Below are 12,798 nucleotides of genomic sequence, written 5' to 3'. Positions count from 1 at the left end.
CATCTTGCCAGTACCAGATAAAGTTTACCTTTGGGCTGTTTCGAAACCACTGGACCCTTCCACGCATTTTTAGGAGTTCCAACAATGAGAAAACTGCCCATTTCAGAACATTTCAAACATAAAAGACCACTCAAACTTGTGTCATTACAGTCCGCCCATATCAATCAATATGCACAATATCTGCAGAAGTAAAAGGCATATGAATAACTCTACATTAAAGGGATCTGTAAATAATGAAAAGGTTTCTGCACAAGTTTATATCTCAGTGTTTCATCTACAAATTCAGTGCCTGCTGCCTTGAAGAATAAATTGCTTGTTACATTTAACAAAGAATGGTAAGCTGGTAATATTGCATTAGGGAATGGATGACAAACTAACAGCAGGTTCAAATTTACTAGACATCTCATCCAAAAGAGGACACACTCAGGACTGCAGCACCACCCCTCCCCCTTTAAACATAACACAGTACTCATCTACATGCTGTGTGAGTAGAACACACATCCTTCTGCATCAAAAGCAAGTATGCTATCTGTTATACTATGATCATTTGTTAAGCAAAACAGTTAAATATTGAAAACAAGACAGCATGAGCAACATTAAACTCTTCCCTTGAAGCTCACATTCCTTGAAAATGCACTGACACTAAAATCCTTCAAAAAATACCAGAACTCATGTTTTTTTTTACTAGTTATTAAGGCTCTTGTTTCCTGTAACCAAGATACATGGTTTGATCCTGAGGAATTTAACTAACCTGCCGTCTCTCACCATACCTTTCAATTGTCCAGATTTTTGCAAAAGCTCCAAATTTTTGCCTCAACATTTCTGTTTCTCATAAAATTTTTGGTTTTCTGGAAAATCACTGGGATGATCTGATGAATGATATTTAAGCAATAACTGATGATGTGGTGTAGTATATTGAAGATTTACCCCAGGTTGGTGTGGTTTAATCACAAGAGCGAAGCACGAGTGATTAAATAAAGCCAACCATGGGTAATTTCAAAATACCACAACCACAGGGTTGGTTATCGCTATTATACAATGACATTATTTAAGAAAAAAATACTTACTTTTCTTAAATAATGTCTTTGTATAACGGTGCATTACTGTTCTTCCGCTGGTTGTGGTACATTGCTTCCTTGTTTTGATGTACTGAGCATGCATATGGGACTTGCATCCCACGTATACCCAGTATATCAATGCTTTGAAATGGAAGCAATGGAGAAAAGAAAGTCTCTGTTGCTCCGTTTTTTTTTTTTTTTTTTTGTTAAAAAAATGTTTTTAGCAGTTTATACCAATGGAAAAAAATCTGAATGACCGGATCTTTTTCCTTTGGTTTATTGTGGGATTTATAATAGGCACACCAGCGAATCAGCATGCATGTTTTGAAATATTAATGGGGGGGGGTCATTGTGTAATAGCAAATAATGTATACATTTGAGTTTCAAACTTCATATCCTTTAGAAAATGCATTTTAATGCATACTCTGTTATTGAGCCAACTTTCAAAGTTTTAAGAACAATATTTAAAATATGCCCCTATTTTTGGGCCTTTGTATCCCCATTATGTCAGGCTTTGTCAAGATTTTTTGGGCTAAGAGGTTGAGAGGTATGATTCTAACAGACACACACACACACACACGCACACACACGCACACACACGCACACACACACACACACACACACACACACACACACACACACACACACACACACACACACAGGTAGCAGCTTCCTCATATTTAAATTCCACATGGAAAATGGAAAAGAAGTAAGCAACAGGATGAGGGATCTAAATTTTGCATGGAATGTGGAAAAAGAGTAAGCAACAGATACATGCATATGTCAATGCACAGATGGAGGACATTCTTAAAGCATACCCTTAAAGGATCTGGCTCTGGTTATACTTTAAGGTTTTCACATTTAAAAACACAAAAAGTTTTTAAAAGGCAAGGCTGCTCTCCCTTACTTTTTGCACCTGGTTCTGACCACACCCTCTGCCCCCGCATTTGTATGTCTGCACATAATAATTAATGGTGTTCCCAGTTTCTTAGCAATCGCAGTGAGGTAAAAACAAACATGCATGTATAGCATGTAAGAGTTACACAAGTAATATTCAGCTAGAGGGTAGCAGTCATTAGCATGCAGAGTTAAAAGCACAGATAGCAAGCATGGTACATACATTAGGGCATATTTGCATCACCTGCATTTCTTCAATATGGCACGTTGGAAAAGAAGAATGGCTTATAATCCAAAATATCCTTTTGGAAGAATGAGCAGTGTATGAACTCTGCATGCTACAGAAATAAGCATAACACATGTATCAAGAGGAACACCTTTGAAGGGAATTCTGCACTTCCATATTCTAATGGTTATTGATCTCCTAGGTCAGTATGCCTGGCCTTACAAATGTGTGAGCAGACTGTGCCATATATAATATACTTGCCTAAGGCACTCCTGCCTGAAACAGTTATTGTGCAGACAGACAATAACAAATGCAAACACCACAATATGGTGCAATTTAATCCACAGAGCTGTGTAGTGACTGCATGTACCACAGGAGATAGCAATGGATATTGTCAAAAAGAACTGAAATTAATGTTTGAATTAAGAAAAGATCCCTGATAATGAATGTCACATCAGCATGTCAGACTGATGGCAATTGTTTCCTTGGTGGGATTACTTCTCTCCTGTTCCAGGAAGTGTGCTCATGTGCTCATGTGCACACAAATGAGATCAGTCCAGTATCAAGTGTCCTTGGTCAAGCAATCTTTCTCTATATTTTACCAAAGAAGAAATAAAGCACACTTTATGAGAACAATGCAGTACTCAATGCATAAGCTACAGGAGCACTGTCACCATGACATTGGCATGACAAATGATATACTGCAATGAAATGAAAACATGCATCCATATGTGTTTCTGCAACATATCAACGGATAATACACATGTGATGTAATGGTTGTTGTGTGATGTCAGGACATTCACAATAAATGTTTCCCTATGGTAGAATTAAACATCAAGCTGCACAACTTCTCCAGCAAACAATATGGCTATGAATCACATGTGCCACAGTGAATCTGTCAACAGAGGTGTCAAACTCTACTTACATGACATCATTACATGAGATGTAAATTTGTCCATAATTTCATCAGATCTAATTTATGGAGAAGACCTCTGCCACTTTATATGGTCACATTAGAAATGAGGGTGACACAATTCCTGCAGCACAGATAAGGACACAATGCTGGTTTTGAACACTTGAATAAGTCTTGAGAAAATAAATACAATACTGGGTAAAATGAACATGCCACAGTACAAGTGCAACTACAATTGTGATAGCACTAATTATGCAATTTGGCTGTACATACTAACTCTGTTAACATCTCACTTCTAACAACATTACTTCTCTATAGTTACATTCCAAGATGCAACTCTCACCACAGAAGTATTACAAATCATGCACTACTTTGCCTAAGAGATTCTCCTTACTTAATTTCCTAACTTTGTTCCTCCACATATATAAGTTCAACCATATATTTGTCTATATTCAAGTGTTTAAAGTCTTTTTCTATTTGATAGTATGTATATATTTTTGTTTTTAAAATTTTATCCTGTAAACGTGTTAACACTCATTTTTTGACTATAATTTATATTACTTGATGTGATGACTTTGTATGTAAGCTTAAGCTGGAACTTTTCTCCCCAGGCCTCCACTGAAAATGGGCACTGTCCCAGTCGGACCATCTCGGTAAACAAATGTAAAATAAATAAAACAATCTTGCTGCATGTCAAACATACCTGCAGCATATTGCTGCTGTCACTGTGACAATAGAATGACAATTATGTACAATATGGATATAATCCTGTATCAGAACACATATGTTCACTAGACAACAACATACATTACATCATCTCATGTCCCCAGTCATGAGGAAGTGTCATAACTATAACTGTTATGGAAGGGAAATATAATCAAATAACAGCATCAGTTTCTCAATACAGTGCTTCAAAATGAAATTTGGAATAAAGTCTTGCAAGAGGAAACAATATATACACATTAACATAATACATGTGGGTGCCAACACTGTTAACATGTACAAGTTTAAGCAGCGATGTCAGGATTTGATGTATATAGCTAATAGCACAAACTACAGAAGGTTTGTTCATAGGTTCATAGGTTCATAGATTAGTAATAAGCTAACTGCCCTTGTGAGCCATTTTAAGCCTAGCCAATTATCCCTTGTGAGACTCAAACCCTGCACTTTGTGTTTGTAAGGCAAACACCTTAACCATTAGGCCACCCTCCCAACCCCAAACAACACCAATGTAATTGACAGGATTCAAGCCTGTGCGGGGAAACCCCAATGGATTTTAAGTCCATCACCTTAACCACTCGGCCACGATTGCAACACCCAAGTGCCACTCGAGATTTGTTCTACAACTGTGATGCTGCACATTTCAGCGGATGACATCACCATTGTGTATTACATCGATGTTTACATTAAAATGTGCTTACACAACACAATGTGTAGCTATATATCATATATGTTACTGAAGCTTGTTCTACACTGTAAAAGTCAGAAACACACACTCACAGAAGACAGCCAGTCAAGTATTCAAATTCCCTTCCTATGTAGTCACAGAATCTGCACACAAGTGTATCACATGCACCACATGAGAAGTCTGAGTTCATGTAAACTAGATTACATCTTTGAAGGGATGTCATAAGATGGGTCTGGCAAAGGGGATGTGTGTGCTAAAATGACTTTCAGCTAGGTTTTTCAATGTTAGCACTAGAAGACAGTCTTGCATCTATTTACATTCACACACACACACATTGATAATCATTAAGTTCTCACCATTGTATCTAAACGCTGTACATATCAACTCAGACAATCTATGTATATGTTTACACATTTGCCAGAGGAGAGGTCTGACTTTGAGTGTGAGAGCGCATCTTTGAAAGGATTTCCTCATCAGTGTGTCGCAGACAGTATGTTTTTATGGACAGAGATAAAAGGGGATGCAGGATTCATCTAGCTAGGTAAATGTTTCTTTTGAGTAGAAGTCAAATAAGCACAGCTGTTGAATTAAGCCTTCATTAAAGCTATAGCCCCACCATCACACACAATTTGACTATTGTGAGTTTAGAACACCCTACCTATCTAGCTGCACAAGCTTGAAAACACAGCACTTAATTAAAGTGTCACAGTAGAAATATGGCTTTTACTGTTCTGATTTGCACTTTATAGAGGATGACATTATCATTGTGTTGCAGAGAAGATGAGGTTGTGAAAAAGATCTTACATTGTTGTGGACTCACCTTCCAGTGTGCAATTGTCTCCTGACTGCTAGTTGAGGAAGCCCATCAGTACAAACGTTCATGCTTATCTCACTCTTTACCCAACACCTTATACATAATAACATGTTGACTGCTGTGAGATTTGAGCTCACTATCTATCTAGTTACATTACTTAATGCAAGCACCAATGCAGAAGTCTGACTTTGACTGTATTAGCATGCACACTAGAGAAAATGACATCATCAGTGGACACGCGCGCGCACGTGCACACACACACACACACACACACACACACACACACACACACACACACGCACACACACACGCACACACACACACACACACACACACACACACACACACACACACACACACACACACACACACACACACACACACACACACACACACACACACATACAAAACCATTGACTTTGGTGAGGTTAGAACACATTTATTTTGTTACACAAGATAAAATATACAGTACTTAATGCAATTGCCACCCCTGAAGTCTGACTTCTATAGTGTGAGAGTGCAGTGTACATAGGATTAGGGTCTATTTCTGTGTCAGATGAGATATTATACTATTAAAGTTTGGGGGAAAATATGTGCTTTTTAGTATGAAGAAGTAAGTGCAATCTGATGATCAATGCTAAATGCTTCTGGAGCATTTCTCCCCGGGCCTCCGCTGAAAACAGGATCTGTGGAACCTAGTTGGACTTTCCCGGTCAACAAATGATAAATAAAAATAAAAATAAAAAAAAAATAAAAATAAATAAAAATATGTACTGCTGATCTATTTCAGCTATGCTATTATTAATATATATTGCACAACTTAGACAAACATGTACCTCTTTTACATGATATTGTCTAAATGGTGTTGAAACATGTGAAACACACAGTGGACATCGATGCATTCATGGTTCTCATCAGGTTATAATGATGGTATGTAAACATTAATGAATGCTACCATTATTAGCAGTGGTATCTGCTCATTTATGGACAATGTGCAGTGCCAAGGCAAAACAATTTAACATTTCCCAGTGCAGCAATGCTAAGTAATGATGCATTATGTGTGCCTTTGCTCCATGTGTTTGTATGTCATTTGCAAGTGTAAGTGCGGCAGTGCATACATAAATCTACAGAATGACATGTTCATTCAAAGTTCAGTGCAGGTCTCATGTGTAGAGTCATTTAATTCTACGTAATGAACTGTTACCATCCAATAAGAAGAGTTATATGAGCTCAACATCTCTTTCCAAAAGGCAATGATGAGAACCTCATTGGCGCGGATGTTGGCAAAGTATTAGTGCAGGCATAATTATATTTTCAGGCGCTGAACTTAGACAGAGAATTAGTAGTGGTCAGTTGTACTTCCTGCCAACTCATGCACAAATGAGCAAAGAGAAACTGGTCTAATTGTGATTAAATGTAAAACAGATCTTTTTTATGTTAATGCTTAATGTGCCATGATTGCAACATTTGTCATAACAGCCCTAGCTCAGTTCTATGGAGATATAACAATTTGCATGCTGTACTCTACCTTTGTAATGTTATGGCTAAAGCTTTATTGAAGAATGAAGTGTTGTGATTGACTTCCCTGTTTGTGCAACAGTTGGTGACAAAGAAACAGGGTATACTTCTAAAGAAAAAAGTGAACATTTTAATTTGGCCTGCCTTCTGTAGCACAAACAGACTTACAGGTGATGAGCTGCCATCAAAACCCAGGACAGTACTGAGTGGAGAAATGCTGCCTGCTACTTAAATGTCTCTGTGGCACAAGGTGTAAGTACAGTGAGCTTTACGAAAAAGCACAGGTGAAGCATGGTTCAAGTGCACAGTGGAGTTAATTTTAGAAATGTTGTAAAAATGTGATTATAGTTATTTTTGATCTGAACTATAAAAGTACATAGGAATAGCTATCCTAATTAAGTTTATTGCCCAAATTGTGTCAGTAATATCTACATAAATAAACTTGCACACATACTGTTTATCAGCCATGCTTCAAGGAAAACCACAAGTTCATTGTGTGTAACAATTCTTAAACATGACAAGAATAGTATGTATTTTGAAATAATTATTATAACTCAGCACAGATCCTAATTGTGTGTGTAGAGCAAGATGTGTGATGAAATAGGGCCATTATGCTTCCTCACAGTAAGGACAGTAGCCAGGTCATATAAGATACATATTTCATCCATCGTAATAAGAAATATGCTGCAGTAGAATATGGTGAGACAGAAGACATGATAAGAGACAGAGAGATGGAGAGGCACAGAAGAGTTTGTGATGTTGCACATTTCTGAAAATCTTTATGGTGTGCTTGTATTAGATATGGCCTCAATCAGAATGTGTCCTGCTCTGTGACATGAAGTCACTCATGTAAAGATAGAGAAGGTGGAGGAGTGACATTAACCAATATATATCCACATACATGTGATTGAAGAAGGTGTAGGAAACTAGAACATGATGGTGATATGAGGATGGTGTTTGCTAACAGATGTTGCACACACACAAATAATATTAATCGTTAGAAAATTTACATTACTCTATAACATGTCAGTATTCAAACCTATGTCAGTAGAAACAAAAACATTACAGACATGTAGATTATTGCAACTCTTCACAAAGGAGATCATGCATTGATAACTTTCAATTACACATTGTAAGCAGCACTGACAGTAAGTTCAATACAGGCATTGCGTAGATAGCAGCATTCATTACACTTTTATCAGTTGTAGCCTCCCTTAGACTTTATATGACATCCAGCAGCATGATAGAGATGGAAGATTAACTGCATCACAGTTTATTACATTAAGTCAGTTTTACTAGACCACAGTAGATGTATAGTTATTTGCATTACGCCAACTGCTCAAATACTGGCTAAGGCATAAAATGACAACATTTTGCTGTAACACTTGAACTGTCATTTATTGCCACATTGTAGACTTGCTTGTTGCCAAATGTGGAGTAGTGCAACTAATAAAACAAAAGAGGAGTAGACAGATGCATAGACAATACATACACAAGTCTTTTAGACACAGGCAGAGAGCAACTACTGCAGGATTAGAACCCTTGACAAGATGAAAAATCAGGTGTTAAGATAATTATTGGAACACACCATGAAGGAAATTGTCTCTCACACATCTAAAAAAACACACAATTGCAGGAACAGTGATAACCTACTGAAGCAAGAGAAGATGTAGGTATTAGCTAGGTGAAATTGCCATAATGACTAGTTAACAGTACAAAAGGGGTATAGGTATAGAGAGATGGACGAGACATATGAAGGCTTGGTGTTATGGGACATTAATGCACATCATTATAGTGTGTCTTCATTATTAATTTTCATGTTTTGTGTCATTAACTGATGGCAATGTGGTTCAAGAAGGTGTAGGAGAGGAAAGGCATGATTAAGACATGAGTAAAATAAGGGTGATTTCATAATTCTGTCTTAAGGGGATGGAGATCTTTACCAATGCTTTTTCATGTGGTATTCAAAATATGTTCATTAAAGGTCATAATGGGCTATAACTTAAGATGTATGTAATTACACAAATCATAGAACATCTGAAATTGAACCCTTGAACCTGTGCCCCAAAAAATATATATATCTTCAGACAACTGACTTATGTCAACACTCCAAAGAGGAAATTGCACTGTATTACACTGAGCAGTTTAGCAACTGTTAGACTAACTGTTGCAAAGTCGGGCCTTTATTCTGACTTACTCTGTATTCCTATAGCACATAATATTTAAACATCTTTGTGCAAAGATAACTGGATTACTTTGAGTGATGGCAAAAACTCAACAGTTTTTGTTGTAGGATGTGAGCAACCATTTACAGTTACTCAGCACTGTTGTGGATTTCTAAACTCTGCACAAAAGCTGAGGACAAAAAGTGAAAGCTTTCTGATGGCCTATGTCTGGTCATGTGTGTTGTGTGTTTGATTCAATGTTTAACCAGCTTAAACATGTGAAAATAAAGTTGATAGGAAATAGTGCAAATGGAGGGGACAAACAGAGAGAAGGACATGGGGGAAAGAATATAGGAATTTGTAGGAGTGTAATGGGACAGAACCATAAATATCCACTTCTTCACATCATAAATGTAGAACTGTAGAAGAATGTGCTGAATTTGGAATGACACCACACCAAGGATAGGTGACAACAACAGAGTAATGCTGTGGATCCAATTGGACTAAATCAAACATGTCAAGATGACATATAGGTGAATTGGAGAGCTATGTATGAGGCACATTTTTTGGGTGGGACAGGAGAGGAATATTGTAGAAGGTTCTTAATAATGTGAGGCTCGGGTAGGTAAGGTAGGTGATGATGCAGGTGCAGACATACAGGGCATATAAGACAGGGATGATGATAGACACAAAAGGTTGGGGGACACCATGATTAGGGATAGGTAGGGGACATGTGAGGCACACCCATTTCGAGCATGGGAACAGTGAGAATTTAGCCCTTATCCTCAGAACTGTCATCACTGTCTCCTGCCTCAGTTCCCTGTGTCAGTGCTCAACATGGCATCATCTTTGCAGTATGCCAAAGCACCTTCTCCACATGGCTGATTTGGGCACCAAGATCACTTTATATAATATTCTGCACCAGGCCTGTCAGCTCTTGCCAGGTGACAAATCACTACCTCCACTACTACCACTCCTGGAGGGTACTACTGCACTAGCAGTTGGGGCAGAGCTACCTGAGAAAGATAGAGCAGGTAGGGAAAGGGTTGTGAACGCAGCAGTGTTATGTTGTGACACTAAGCAGCTGGGTGTCAGTGCTGCAACCTGCGCAGGGTTGGCAGGCTGATCTGCAGTGGTTGGTTTACCTCCCTGTGTAGAGCTGCATTTTTTAAGCAGAAATGCATGAGAACAAATCAATAGTAAGCCACTGAACCACCCACTGAAAACAAGGTAAAAGAGAGAGAGAGAGAGGGGTGGGATGAGACAGAAAAAGAGACAATCAGATCCATGACATGCCACATAACTTTATTATAATAAATATACCTTTATGATTATCCAGTCTGTACACTTTTACCAAATCCACATATGATAGGAAGGTATTACTGTGTTGTAACATTAGTCAATTAAACTGGTATTATATGAAAAATACAAGTAATTATTTGACTATGGCCATATTGCATAAATGCTTTCCAAGATAATAATGTAAGTTACCCACATGGAATTAATGCCAGTTTTTATTGCATTAGCATTGTAAAAATAATAATTGTCGATGTACAATCTACATTCTACTTGTGGGTGTTGAATCCACATACTATAATTCCAGTACAATCCTTGCCTAATGTCAGCGCAGAGAGCTACATGAGAAAACATGCATGCTTGTTGTTACAGTTAGAGTATGCATGCTGAAGTTGCTACTGGTCTGTGGAATTACAATTGTCATTAGCCTTACAGCCAGTCCTGGTACATACATACTCTATGCCTCTCTGAGGCAATTTAACCTCTCTTGGTGTTCAATGTCTTCCACAGCTGTACAAGAGAGAAGAGGAGACATGAAAGCATAATGCATATCAGGCTTGCTTGTCTACTCCATTCCAGATCATTAACTGTTGATGGATCATCCACATACACAGCTCAGGGATATCAGCAGTTCTACACTCATCCTCCCATTGGCTAAGGAGGTCTTGCTTGTGCTGTTTCAGGTCACTGTATTGGTGATGGCATTGCTCCCTAGTGCTTGGGATGCCAGTCGTAGTGGAAATAGCATTGTCTGTACTGCTGCAAGCCTCAGCCTTAAACTGAGACTCAGTACAGTCCCCCTGCAGCAGTCTGCAACTTTAGAATTTCACAAGGAATGCCATAAATATCCTGGACTCCTTGTTACCACACAAGTGTGCTGTAATTTAGCACTATCAACTACATAACCAGCCATATCTGTAGAAGTCAAGCAACAACTCTATGACTGAATTGGTGCTAAATTTGGGTTCCGGCGTGTAGCTCGTAAGACATTTCCCTGCGAGCTACATCACCAAAACCAAATGGCTGCAGCAGCACTTTGCCGTAGTGCAATATGGCTGAAAAGCATTGCCGATGCAGCCGTAATCTATGCATGGAAATTTTATACCTGGTGGCGATCCTTACAGACAGCTGTCCAGCTATAGTCACGCAGAGACAGCCGTACTGGATGTGTAACACATTCCTTATTCTCATTCAAGGAGTGCATTTATTTAATTATCTATTTATTTTGTTGTTAGACGTCTGTCAGGGAAGGTAAATAAATCTAATATTATGTAATGAATATGTATGCTTTCAACTAGAGGGGCAACAGGAGGAGTGCCTACACGAAGTACTAGCTGTGTCTGCTGATGTTGATATGGCTCCCCCTGGTTTGTCCATTTCTTTAAATTATGATGGTGACTTCAAAGTTTTCAATTATTCTAGTGTACCTATTGACAGTAAAGACTGATATTTTTGTTACAGGATTGACTTTTGTTCCTGATAAAAGTACCAATATTGAAACACCATTATTAGATTTGAAGTTGTATACTAGAAAATTGAATCTAAATGTTTTATTTAAGAATTGTAGGTCAATCATGGATCCCATTAGGTTATCCAGTACCTTTAACCCCCCCCCCCCACATTCATCCCTCACTGCGGCTTTTTGAAAAAATGTGTGAATTAGGTATGAGAAATGTTAAAATGACAAAAAAGCAAAAATGGAATTTGAAACAGGATGAAATGAATACATTAAGACAACTGTCTGATAATAAAGACCTCCAGATAATGAAACCGGACAAGGGGGTGGGATTGTCATGATGAACATGGTGGACTACAACAATAAAATGGGGTGTTTGATAGCAGGTAAAGCTTACATGCAATCTTCATTTAATGAACTACATGGTGCATATAAGAAAGTGAGAAGTGTTTTACAGGATTTATTCATTGAAGGTAGTCTCTCTCTGGATGAATTTAGTTTTTTAAGCATAGCACAGCCTAGGATCCCTGTCATTTTTGGGGTACCCAAGATACATAAAGACTTAGACCAACCACCTATGCGGCCTGTAGTTGACGCAAGGGCTCCATTACCCACCCTATAGCCAGATTCTTGGACATCAGATTGAAGGACTTTGTGCAACATGAACCTTTACTATGTAAGGACCCATGGGACTTTTTGAAAAGGATTAATGTGTTAAAATTTGAAGAAACAGTCAGTTTCATCACAATCATTGTCAGAGATTTATATACGGTAATACTGCATACCATAGGCATTGAATGGTTTTGTGAATTTTTGGTGGGTAAGAATCTCCCCCAGCCACTGGTTAACACCTATGAGACTTTATTAGAACTAGTACTCACAAATAATTTCATTCTATTCAATAACAAACTGATTTTACAAATTGAAGGTGTGGCAATGGGGTCAGTGTGCGGTGGTTTGTATCTCAACATAATTATGTTGGAATGGGAAAGGAGATTTTTAATGAATACCCCATGGTTTAAGTTGTGTACATTGTACAATGTATAC

General features: G+C 38.1%; 1 non-coding gene across 1 annotated transcript; it reads right to left on the bottom strand.

The window, feature by feature from the left end:
• Positions 1 to 4,324: 4,324 nt before the first annotated feature.
• On the bottom strand, positions 4,325 to 4,406 carry TRNAL-UAA. Its single transcript has one exon. It is a non-coding gene; the product is annotated as a tRNA-Leu (tRNA).
• Positions 4,407 to 12,798: the final 8,392 nt, after the last annotated feature.

This window comes from Protopterus annectens, chromosome 7.part0 (genome assembly GCF_019279795.1).
Source record: "Protopterus annectens isolate FY-2018-M chromosome 7.part0, PAN1.0, whole genome shotgun sequence".
Taxonomy (NCBI): Eukaryota; Metazoa; Chordata; order Ceratodontiformes; family Protopteridae; genus Protopterus; species Protopterus annectens.
This window is presented reverse-complemented; position numbering and strand designations above follow the sequence as displayed.